The sequence below is a fragment of the Rhinopithecus bieti genome, unplaced genomic scaffold, assembly GCF_001698545.2.
Source record: "Rhinopithecus bieti isolate Rb0 unplaced genomic scaffold, ASM169854v2 scaffold_9663, whole genome shotgun sequence".
NCBI classification, from domain to species: domain Eukaryota; kingdom Metazoa; phylum Chordata; class Mammalia; order Primates; family Cercopithecidae; genus Rhinopithecus; species Rhinopithecus bieti.
In genome coordinates, this window is record NW_016806456.1 from 4,058,567 (window position 1) to 4,070,656 (window position 12,090).

Genomic DNA, 12,090 nt, shown 5'->3' on the forward strand with positions numbered 1-12,090 from the left:
GTGGGAGGAGTTGTGACTGGGTTCCGGTGCCCCTCCCTGGGTGATCTAATTCTTGTGTCACAGGAAACCCTGACAGGGTAGGGGGAATACATGGCTTCTACCATGTATGGAAGTGGGCAAACATCCAGACATCTAGGATTGTTATGAGTGAATTTTTGGGCTCCCTTCCACCCAGTTCATAGGTTGAAGCCCTAACCTCCAGTATGATGATTAGGAGGTGGGTTGTTTGGGAGGTAATTCGATTTAGATGAAGTTGTAAAGATGGAGCCCCCACGATGGGATTCATGCCTTATGAGAAGAGACTCTAGAGAGAAGTCTGTCTGTCATAAGAGCATACAGTGATAAGATGGCTGTTTGCAAGCCAGAACGTGGGGCCTCAACAGGAATCAAATCAGCCTGCACCTTGATTTTGGACTTCCAGCATCCAGAATTGTGAGAAATAAATGTCTGTTGTTTAAATACCCAGCGCGAGAAGACTAAGACAAATACTGAGAGCAGAATTTTCAAGAGAAGCAAGGCATTCCTGTCCTTTGAAGTTCCCATCTGTTTTCCAGCTATATAAACACCACAGAGTGCATGCTAAGTATGTTTGCTGTGTGAATGCAAGAACTCTCCTCTGGGAAAAGTCACAAACAAGCTACTTCACCCATTGCCTGACACAAAGGCAGCCTCCCCCTTGAGTAATCTGGGATTGAAAATCAGTTCATTCAGCTATAAGCTCACCCAACAAACACCAAATTCAGCAACTGTGAGTAGTGCACTCTGTCCCTGCCTTTAATAAGTGAACAACGCAACTATCTTCTAGAAGAGTTGATCACTTTGTAATTTTGTAATGGAAACCCACAAAGGAGACCTCCAATAATGAGAACTTCGTCTGTAGCATGGTCTGGGCCACTCATCCCATAGAGCATGAAGCTCTCCAAGGTCTTCAGATTGGCGGTGGGAGAACGTGACTTTGAGCTTTCAGCTTTTTATCTCTCTAAAATGGGACAGAAAATCTCAGCTCTGATATTCTCTGTGGGATTCCAGAACAAATTCCTTTTGTCTTGGTTTCCCCATCTACGAAAAGAAATAGTCACAGCACCTACTACCTCATAGGTTTCTGGTAAGGATGGAATGCGTAATGCCTATGAGGGTGCCTTGCCAAATGTGCTACAGGTGTTGTGTGTTTTAGGGACAAAAACCCACCTTGAAGCACGCACCCTTCATGGGAATTGCCCTTAACTGATTGGATGACCGCAGGCAAATTAAATGAATTCACAGGGCCTCAGTTTCCTCTTCCATGAGAGGTCATTTTGAGGTCTTTCAAAGGGTTGTGAGAATTAAAAGAAGGGCGCCCAGCACCATGCCCGCCACGCACACACGAGGTGTTCAATAAGTGGTTCTCTCCCCTGCACCACGTCTGGACCTCATTTCTCCACAGAGTGGGTGGTAGGAATTTTCCAAATCGGCTCGATGTCCCCACTCCATCGCTTCATGCACTGGCCCATGACACACCCACAGTTTGGTCAAGTGCAGATTTGGAGAAACTTGGGGGAGAACGGAACCCAAGGCCCAGCCCCGCGCACGCGCGCCGCGGCCGTCGCCCAGAGCAGCGTCTGCTAGTTACCTTTCACCTACTTCGCCGCGATTCGCTGCGCGGGGTAACTCCAGGTCAGACTCGGGGCCTAGCGCGCTTGCGCGCCGCCCGCCGCGGCTGGGCGTCCGGAGCTTTTATCTGGTGATGGTTTCGGTTCCGCTCTCAAATGGAGGGTGTCAGCTTTGCATACGTGCCCTAATTTCTGGGTCTGGAGCGACATTGGGCCCTCTGAGCTGTCACCCTGGCCCTGACGTCCCATTACCCCTCATTTCTTCCTTCCCCCATCTGTTGTCACGCTCTCCCTTTTCCCACAGCTGGCCCCTATTCAGCTGTGCCGATTGCCCCACATCCCTTCTTCCCGCAAAAGGCAGACGGGAAAGGAGCTCTGTCTGGCCTATTCCAGACAGAGCTCCGCGCTTCCGAGCGGAGCACAAGCCTGCGGAAGAGCCACGTGGGCGCAAACTGTGTTCCCATTCCTGCTGGGGAGGGGCCGGACCTAAAGACTGGGTTTCAAATAAGAAGGCGCACATTTTCTGGTTTTTGTCTTCCAGATGGCTAAGTTGAAGACAGCTGGGGCTGCCGCACGCCTCGGGGTTACTGTCGGGCACCCGGCGGGCGGGGCCGGCGCTGGGGCGGGGGAGGGCTTCCTCGCCCTCAGAAACCACATTCGCAGAAACGCTTTTAACTGTTTGGCAGCGTTTCGAGTTCCCAACCACGGCACCCTCAGTGATGGTTTTCAGAAGACTTTGTTAGCTTCTCTGCTCCAGAGACCCATCCTTCGCTGACATCCCATCGATTTGGGAGCAGGAAAAAACAGATTCCTGCAAAATACCTCTTCTTCCGGTGCCCTATACCCCTCTCTATCTACTTCGGGTCCCTGCAGTCCAGCAACAACCCCGAACGAGTGAAGGGAGGAGACATTGGTTTGTCCAGGCTCTGCCACCGACGGGTGATTTGGGTTAAGTCCGTCTCCAGTGGCATTGTCTTCAACTATAAAACATGAGGGTTAGTCCGAATGATCTCCAAACCCTTCAGCATTTAAGTTAGGTGATGAATCCTAAGATTTTGCAATTCTGTGGTGTCATGTCTCCTCCATTTCAGATAGGGCCCGCAGGGAATGTTGTTAAGGACAACCGCCATCAGTTATAAGTTTGTTCTGTGATTGGACAGTTTGAGGTCTTCTAGATTTCTTTGGCATGACGCATAACTATTTCAAGATACTAACATTTGGGCAGGGAGCGGTGGCTCAGGCCTGTAGTCCTAGCACTTTGGGGGGCCGAGGCGGGCAGATCACTTGAGGTCAGGAGGTAGAGACCAGCCTGGCCAACATGGTGAAACCCCATCTCTACTAAAAATATAAAAATTAGCCGGGTGTGGCGGCACATGCCTGTAATCCCAGCTACTCAGGAGGCTGAGGCAGAAGAATCGCTTGAACCTAGGAGGCGGAGGTTGCAGTGAGCTGAGATCATGCCACTGCACTCCAGCCTGGGCAGCAGAGGGAGACTCCTCAAAAAAAAAAAAAAAAAAAAAAAAAGATATTAACATTTAAGGTTAAGAATGTAGGTCATTTCCCCAAAGAACTAACAGACTCGAGGGCACACACCCCAAATTTTATTTCTTTGACTCTGCCATAGCCCCCAGAACAGTGTATAATGTAACCAATTGTTGTGGATTTACTCTTAATGAATAAAATAAAATTTGTGACTAGCAGGGATGGGGTCCTATGCTTTCATTTTAATATGAATAGAGTTTTTTAAAACTCACAGATAAATGTATCACATGAGAAAAAAATACAAAGACTGAACATAGAGCAGCAATGTTAATCTGATAAATCGTAAATGAGTCTATACATTTTAATAGAGATTAGTATAAAGACCTGTAATTAGTTTTTTTAAAAAAACTACCAACATCATTATAAGGAGAATGGAAATAATGTACCAATAAATAAGGAGCTTCCTTATATTTCTACCTTATGTAATCCTCATGATGATGCTGTGAGTTAAGTGAAAACACAATTATGGTTTCCATTTCACAGAGGAAGAAACTGCAGCTTAGAGAAGTTAAGCATCTTTCCCAAGGTCATGCAGCTAGCATGTGATAGAACTGAATCCAGCTGGGCATAGTGGCTCATGCCTGTAATCCCAGCACTTTGGGAGGCTGAGGCGGGTGGATTGCCTGAGGTCAGGAGTTCGAGACCAGCCTGGCTAACATGGGGAAACCCCGTCTCTACTAAAAATACAAAAAAAATTAGCCAGGCATGATGGCACACGCCTGTAGTCTCAGCTACTTGGGAGGCTGAGGCAGGAGAGTCACTTGAACCCAGGAAGTAGAGGTTGCAGTGAGCTGAGATTGTGTCACTGCACTCCAGCTTGGGCGACAGAGCAAGACTCTGTCAAAAAAACAAACAAACAAACAAACAAAAGCCCTGAATCCAGGGTTCCTAAGGCCAGATGTTCTGCTTTAGGAGAGTGCATTTCAGTAATGTGTTTGTGTGTGTATGTGTTGGGAATGGGGGAAGATAGGGTAGTGGAGAGATCAAATTTGTCTAGAAGTGGGAGAAGACATGGGCATTTGTAAGTACTACTATTACATCTAATGTTTCTTGAATTTTTAATGTTCCAGATACTGGGTTAGCATCATGTATGCATTAATTCATTTAATTCTTCTAACAATTTTATGAGATAAATAGTATTGTCTCTTTTAGTGCAATCAATGATATCGTTGATTAAATAAGAGAACTGAGTTGCCTAAATTCTCATAAGAAGTGGTGAAGCAAGATCCACCCTGGGATTGACTCCAGAACTTAAGGGGGACCTTTGTTTTAGGGGTTTCCACTGGCTGAAAACCAGGAAAGAATCAGCAATACAATTTGGGTTCAAGGAGCCAAAGGCACCTCAGATTTCATAACTAGAAATCCAGGGTAAAGAATATAGTGGGTGATTTTGCTCTCCTGTGTTCTGATCAGATCCCACCTGGAAGGCTGGGCTCAGGTCTGGGCATCGTGTATGAAGACATCTACATTAAGATGGCAGCCAGGAGAACAAACAGCTTGGGGTTGTACAAGATGCAATTGGCTCCCTCAGGGAGGAGTTGCACTTGTCTCCTCTAATCTCTGTCATCACCTTGGGATACTTCAGATTCATAAGGCCAAGCACAACATATGAGGCAGTGTGGTGTAATGAAAACAGCGAAGGATTTGGCGTCAGACTGACATGCTCCCATGGTCTTGACTCTGCTCACCCCTTCCCAACTAGATGACCTTGAGTGTATTCTTTAATCTCTCTGGTTCTCAGTTTTCCCAGTTATAAAATTGGGTGGAATCAGACCTACCTTGCAGTACTGCTGTGAGAACTAATTGAGATAATGTGTGTTTAATAACCACCCTTGGCCAGGTGCAGTGGCTCACACCTGTAATCCCAACACTTTGGGAGGCAGAGGCAGGTGAATCATTTGAGGTCGGGAGTTCAAGACCAACCTGGCCAACATGGTGAAACCCCGTTTCTACTAAAAATACAAAAATTAGCCTGGCATAGTGGCTCATGCCTGCAATTCCAGCCACTCAGGAGGCTGAGACACGAGTCTCTAACTCCAAGAAAAAAAAAAAAATCCTCTTTTCCATCTACATACAAACACAAATGAGAATGAGTTTAATTTCTGACCAATAATTTAATGAAGTCCTTAAAAGGATAATTTTTTAATCTTTAGCAAGGTTTTGAGTGACAGAAGTAGTGGTCTTTAAAAGTTTAGCCAGGTTTTCTTTTTTCTTTCTTTCTTTCTTTTTTTTTTTTTTTTGGAGACAAGGTCTTGCTCTGTTGCCCAGGCTGTTGCACAGTGTTGCACTCATGACTCACTGCATCCTCAACCACCTGGGCTCAAGTAATCCTCCTGTCTCAGCCTCCTGGGTAGATGGGACCACAGGTGCATGCCACTGCACCTAATTTTTTAATTTTGGTAGAGACAGAGTCTCAATACATTGCTCAGGCTGGTCTCAAACTCCTGACCTCAAATGATCCTCCCACCTCGGCCTCCCAAAGTGTTGGGATTACAAGTGTAAGACACTGCACCCAGCTGGCCAGATTTTTAAACAGCTGGTTAGAGAGAACTTAATGGATTGTTCTGCATTATGGAACAAGAATTTGGAGTCTGGGGCAATCTGGAATGAAGGCGTAAGGAGGAAAGATAGTGGGGGTTATGGTCTGAATGCATGTGTTTTCCCAAAATTAACATGTTTCAACTTAATCTCCAATGCAAGAGTATTAAGACATGGGGTCTTTGGGAAGTGATTAGGTCATGGGGAGAGATCCCTTATAAATGGGATTAGTGCCCTTATAAAAAGGACTAAGGGAGCTTATTTGTCTTTCCACCATGTTAGGACACAGTGGGAAGGTACCATCTATGAATCAGAAAGTGGGCCCTCATCTGAACATGACCATGCTGGTACCATGATCTTGGACTTCTCAGCCTCCAGAACTGTGAGCAATAAATTTCTATTGTTTATTAATTACCCAGCATAGGATATTTTGGTATAGCAGCCTGAATGGACTGAGATACTAGGAAAAAGGAAGAGAGAGAAAGATTAAGGAATTCAGCAGGAGGCCAGATCTTAAAATGTGGACCTGGTCCAAGGCCTTAAAGAATAGATATGACTGATACTGAATTTAAAGTTGACTGGGTTCCGGGAGGTGGAGGTTGTGGTGAGTTGAGATCGCACCATTGCACTCCAGCCTGGGCAACAAGAGTGAAACTCCATCTCAAAAATATGTATATATTTTAAAAAATTGATTGGGTTCTTGTAATGTAAAACCTCCTTTTCTCCAAACTTTAGTAAATGTCACTACATATGTGAATGCCTCGATAAGTTTCGTGTGAATATTAATTTGAGTTAAACATCTGTAAGACACAATGTGAACCACAGCAAAACAATCCCTTATGAGAATAATTCTGAAGAAGCTGGTGTTGGGAGCCTGAGCTAGTCAAGAAATATAAGGAACACTTTGGAATTCAAAGAACTCTTTGGAAGATTATGTGGTTTACCATAATCCATAGAAAAGGAGGTCTAAACCACTTATCTCCATCTGAGGGGTCAGGATAACTCCAGCTGACATCTGAATTTCAGATGTAAGGAACCTGGCATAGAGTAGGCACTTTTGATCAAAAAGTAGAATTTAAACAATTTAATTGATCTAATCCTTATGGAACTTTTTTTAATGCCAGGAACAGTTCTAAGCACTTTACATATATAGCACTTTTAATCCTCATTCTAACTCTATATGTACTATTATTACCCCACTTGAAAGATGCATACACTGAGTCACAGAGAACGTACCACGGTTAGCAAGTGGTGATACCAAAGTTCAAATACAGGCATTTCTGTGTTCTAACTAATAACTATTCTGGTCTCTGTAACTGTAGCTAGTGTTACTTTGCACTGCCAAGCTGATGCAAGACTCCCTATCCTCTGGGTGTAGGCACAATTTTAAGCTTATTGACCACTGATTATAGAGGAGGTTCCACCAGGCCAGGAAGTTATCAGGAGGGGAGGAAGTGGAGAAGTAGCTTCAAGCCTGGAGACTTTCTGCCCATGGAGTATGCCCGTTGTGGCCAAGGAAGACATTCTCTATCCTGGCTGTTTGTTCCCTAAGCTAGAAATTATCTCAAGGAGATAGTAATGTGCAAAAAGTGATTGACTTTCCTGGCTGAGATGTCCTGAGGGGGATGGAAGTAAACAGACTTTGAAGGGATGGGATACTTAGGATGGCTGGAAGGCAGACCAGGGGCTCTAAGGGGATACAAGAGAGGGCACTGCAAGGGAACAGTGATGTCACCAGGATACAGGGTCCCCCGAAACCAAGGGAAGCAGTAGCTTAGTGGCTGGTAGGACTGTGCCACCCTTTTCCACTCCTAGCACTCACCCTCACTCCAGGCAACCTCAGATGGGCTCTTCAGGCTTTTGAGAGATGCCAAGGATCATGGAATTGGCTTGGAGGGAAAAACATTATGGAAACCTAGGAGATGCTTGGCAGAGATGCCCCTGCCCCCCCCCCCCCCCCCACCAAAAAAAAAAAAAAAAAGCTCTTTGCGGGAACTGTGGCCATAGATTGCCATTTGTTGGAAGACCCAAAGAAAGCTAGTATAGTAAAATAGACCCAAGTGTGGAGACTGTTGTTAATTAATTTTTCTAAGCCTCACTTATCTCAAGTATAAAATGAGGATAATGACACCTACCTCACAGGGCTATTTATAAGATAAAATCAGAAAATGCAGGTGAGGATGCTCTGAAACTATAAATACACCACAGAAATGTTATTTGCATTGCTGAGATAAACAGTGTTTGGAACATTGTTCATTATCAGTCAACTCAATTTCCAGCTACATTTTGGTTGTCAAAATCCAATCCCACCCCCAAAGAGAAATCAGTGTCCCCTCATCAAAACAGAAAAGAAAAACACTTCGATTTGTGATTGGCTTTCATCAGCTTATTCCCAACAGATATTCCATAATTTTTTACACTGGATCTTTCCCCTGTGCTGCTAGCTACAAAGAGAGATTAGATGAGCCATCTGGCTGATGGGGAAAGTGCTCTCTCATCTTTTAAAGTATCTTCCTCATCCATCAAAGGGCTTATCGTGATTGGATGCTTTTCTCATTTGCTCTCTCTTTTCTTCCTCTGGCAAGTCTCTGTGCCTTTCAAATTGTAAATAATTTCCCAGTCAGAGATTACCTTCTCTTGGGCCCTCCTGCACCCACCCCATCAACTGTCCTTTAGCTACTGATGCATTTTTTCCTGTCACATTCTGGCACCCCCAAGCTCCCAAATAAAGATATTTAATAGTCATTCCCGCTCTGTAACAAGAAATCAATATACTAAAGGAAAATATAGATTTTGGGGATGGAACAAAAAGGTTCTAGGAAGCAGAACATCTGTCGCCTACATAAATTGTGCCAAGGCTTCTCATAAATGAGACAGTAAGTTCAAAGTTTCCCCTTTGATCTCTTTCACTTCATAGACATTAAAGGTAAAGGGCTATGACTCCTTGTTTTGTACTCATTTGCTAGATTCAGTTACCAAATACATTTATGAGAAATATAGGAATTAAAAAACCTGCAACTTGGAAACATCAGTCATGAATGCAACATCATTAAAAGGCAAGTTAATTATAATCAGAGTGTAAAAACGGTGGGCCTGAGGAAAAGATATTATCCTTTTTAAAGTTGATATAAATGAAGTCTACAAACTGATAAACACTCAAAGCAGTCAATGTAGGCTATTTTATTCTCGAACCTGCTGCTGCTTGGATGTTTACCAAGTCCGCTCTTCCATCCATAACCAGGATTTAATAATAGCTATAATTATTAAATATTTGTTCTGAGCATTGGGCTAGCATCTTATGTACTTTATCTTTTTCAGTCTTCATAATAATATCTTGTGAAGTATCAGCCTTGAAGATGAGGAAGTGGAGGTGATGGGCTGTTAACCACTTTGCCCAAACTCCCCATTCTGATATGGGCTGGCATGTGAACTCAACTTGTCTAACTCCAAAGTTCAGGCTCCGAAGTACTATTCAGGATTCCTTCCCTCATTCCTGACATTGTATCTTCATTCAAATTTCCCCTCCATATTTGGTTTCTGTACTCCTCACTCTAATAAATAACTTTTATAAATATTGCTTTCTTGAACAAAGCCAATAGTTGTAATTATAATAAAAACAACAATATCAGCTATCAATGGAGGGTTTACTGAATGTCTGTCCCTGAGCTGGACCCTCACAAACACAGTTAAATTCAGATTTGAGGAATCCCATACTCACATCTATTCTTCATTATCATCAATGTGCCAGGAAATCAGGGAAGGAAAATGAGAGAAAAGCGAAACAACACTGGACTGAGAATCAAAAGTCCTAGAATTCTTTACTTGCAAAATTAAAATAACAGTCACTTTCTGTTTACTTCACAAAGTAATTGTGAGGCTTAAATTAGATAATGCATTTAATCGTGCTTTGTAAACTGGTCAGATCTCTACAAGATGTTATAGTGAGCTATGTCAGTATTCAGTGTGTGATCTTGGCAAGCCATCATCTCTGAAGCTTGGTTTCATCACGTGAAATGGAAATCATAGTTCCTACCACTCAAGGTTGTTGTGAGGATTAAGGACTGCCTGGTCCACAGGGCAGGGTAATTGAATCTGTATTTCACTGATACTCTTTTAAAGTTTGTTTTCAAGACTGCTTTCTTTCCAAGTGCTTTTCTTTCTCTTGTTCCTAGTTATATTCTGGCAATTTCTTCCACTCTCATCCCTGAGTTGAAGCACTCAGCTTTCTGGCCACCTCTGCATTTGTTACAGGATGGAAAGTCTTGACTGTGAGTTGTCTAGGTTCTTGGCACATTGAACAAAGAATTGAACAAAATGCACAAACAAAGCAACAAAAGAATGAAGCAATGAGAGAAGACAGAAACAATGAAAGTGCAGATTTATTAAAGCAGAAGTTCACTCTCCACAGAGTGGGAGCAAGCTCCAGCAAGTGGCTCTAGAACCCAAACTACAATGTTCTTCTACTTGAGATGGAGTCTCACTCTGTCGCCCAGGCTGGAGTACAATGGTGTGATCTCAGTTCACTGCAACATCCACCTCCCGGTTGAAGCGATTCTCCTGCCTCAGCCTCCTGAGTAGCTGGGATCACAGGTGTGCACCACCACACCAGGCTAATTTCTGTTTTTTTTGCTTTTTTTTTTTTTTTTTGGTAGAGATGGAGTTTCAACATGTTGGCCAGGCTAGTCTCCAACTCCTGGCCTCAAGTGATCCGCCCACCTCAGCCTCCCAAGGTGCTGGGATTACAGGTGTGAGCCACCAAGCATGGCAGGATTGCCATGTTCTTTAGGGTTTTTATTAAACTAAAAGAATTTGGTAACACACCTAGGTGCCCTTTAGAGGCCTCCAATTGATTATACCCTATGAAGAATTGGCCTGTGGCCAATCAGAGGCTGAAGTGAAGACTTGGCCTGTGGTCAATCAGAGGCCAAAGTGGAAACTTCTATCTTGTTATCACAAGAGTGAGGATGTGGCCTGTGTGCTGCCTAATCTTGCCTAGAACTGGCTGCACCAGCTGTTCTTTTGCTCCTGCCTTAACCCTTGGTTACCCTAATTGCCTATTTTCCTGCCTTACGTTCACTTGCTTAAGGAGCCAACTGGCACACAGAAGCCCAACCATCACTTTACCTAGAAGACACCCACACCTCTAGTCTGTGATACCAAACTCCCCAGTTTCTAACTTTTTTCTTTTCTGAGATCTTCTAGCCCCATGCTTGAGATCTGTTACAATCCAGCTTCTGATTTAGCAGGGCTGGGGTTGAGCCTGATTTTGCAGTTCTAGCCAGCTTCCAGGTGATGTCCATACTGCTGGCCCATGAACGACACTTGAGAAGTGAGGATCTAGCTTACATGCTACACTAGAAATCACCTGACCAGCATCTCTCAGCTCCTGTAGTCTTCACAACCATTTACTGGATCTTTTCAACAAGGCTATCATAGGCTCTTAACCCTCTGGACTTGTGTGACAGAAGCCACTAGGCTCCTCCTAATTCCATCTCTTTCTCAATGGTGACAGAGCCTCTTCTGCCCCCATTTTTAGCTAGGCACTTGGCCATCCAGAATAAAACAAAAAGTGTCCTCGTCTTCCGTCCAGCTAGGAATGGCCATGTGACTACACTCTAGATACAAGCAGAAATAGTTTGTGATACTTTTGGAAAGTTTCCTTAAAGGGAGGGAATAGGCCATTTTCTCTCCCTTCCTTCCTGTTGGTTGCAACGGGGTCATGGTGACTGAATCTCAACAGTCATCTAAGGCCAAGAGGTGGGTGTGGCAAGCAGAGCTGTAGTGTGGAGCAAACCTGGCTTCTGCAGACTTCTTTCACACAAGAGGGAAATACGAGGCTTTTTCACTTAAACCGCTGATATTTGGGGTTCTCCATTTCTCACAGTTTAATCCTAACTAATAGATGCTGCTCACTGATGAACTCCCCTCCATGTCTCTGTCCAGCAGAACCAGCTCAAGTGTTCCACCCTCGCCTCTGAGGGGTATGACAATTTCAGCACTCCCCCAGCCTCTACCTGAGTCCTTCCCTCAGCCCCAGGTTTTGTCATTTTCTACAAAACTCTTTTCTCCTCCCAATCCCTGCCTCAGTTCTCCTCTAGGAATCACCTGGTAGCTTTGTTTGAAATACAGACTAGAGTTTCTCTGGTCCTGGGCCTAGCAGGGGTCCAGCAATCTGCATTTATCTGGAGTGATTTTGATGCAGGTAGCTTGTGGACCAAATATTGAGAAACACTCCCCAAAGCTGTTTTTTTTTTTTTTTCTTTTGGCTAATTTATAAAATTATGAAATATTTCAATCATACAGAGAAAAAAAAAAAGAGTAGCATAACAAATACCTTAGTACCTACCACCTAGCTTTGTCAAATTTTACTTATTTCAACTGTTGTAAGCTATGCCACACTACATGAATTAAGAAAAATGTA

General features: G+C 43.9%; 1 long non-coding RNA gene across 2 annotated transcripts; it reads left to right on the forward strand.

The window, feature by feature from the left end:
• The first annotated feature begins 1,677 nt into the window (after positions 1 to 1,677).
• On the forward strand, positions 1,678 to 9,203 carry LOC108532579 (uncharacterized). Of its 2 annotated transcripts, XR_001886484.1 has the most exons (4): positions 1,678 to 1,785; positions 2,131 to 2,584; positions 5,952 to 6,051; positions 8,988 to 9,203. It is a non-coding gene; the product is annotated as an uncharacterized LOC108532579 (long non-coding RNA). The 2 variants fall into 2 exon arrangements; XR_001886483.1 differs by having other exon boundaries at positions 1,678 to 2,584.
• Positions 9,204 to 12,090: the final 2,887 nt, after the last annotated feature.